Below are 532 nucleotides of genomic sequence, written 5' to 3' on the forward strand. Positions count from 1 at the left end.
GTCTGCGGATTGAAGAGCGCGCTGAAAGACGGGGAGGAGTCGAAGTCTGCCGCAGTTTTCATATGAAATTTAAAGTGGACTGACTCTGAGGCGATCACGAATTTGTGTAGAGTTTATGGAGCTAATCGCTATAGCCCTGCTAAAAATGGCCTAGCAACACCCATGCTTCTTACATCAACCCTCTACGGACACCTTGGCAATTGAATCGCCATTGGCTAGTACATTTTTTAGTTTACTAAAAATGTTTTTTAGTTTACTCGCCAGACTGAGATATATATATATATATATATATATATATACGGTATATGTATATAGTAGTCAACATTTGAAGTGGATCAAAAAAATTTCATCAACGTTGTCCTAAGACAAGAACGCATTTTGGTTTTAGGTAAACTTTGATGAAAGGTTTTGATCCACTTCCAAATGTTGATTAGTGTATATGTATATATATATGTTTGTAAAATGCCAGTTTTTTAAATATCTGAAAGTACACTCTTAACATCAGTCAGTCAAGCATTATAATATGATAATC

The 532-nt window shown here is 35.2% G+C and overlaps 1 protein-coding gene across 1 annotated transcript in view; it reads right to left on the reverse strand.

Moving 5' to 3' along the window:
- Positions 1 to 532, reverse strand: part of LOC107689961 (tudor domain-containing protein 1-like) — a 13,132-nt gene that overhangs the window by 1,936 nt on the left and 10,664 nt on the right. The gene's annotated exons all lie outside the window — the stretch shown is intronic.

This window comes from Sinocyclocheilus anshuiensis, unplaced genomic scaffold (genome assembly GCF_001515605.1).
Source record: "Sinocyclocheilus anshuiensis isolate Anshui unplaced genomic scaffold, SAMN03320099.WGS_v1.1 scaffold1541, whole genome shotgun sequence".
In the NCBI taxonomy this organism is placed as follows: Eukaryota; Metazoa; Chordata; class Actinopteri; order Cypriniformes; family Cyprinidae; genus Sinocyclocheilus; species Sinocyclocheilus anshuiensis.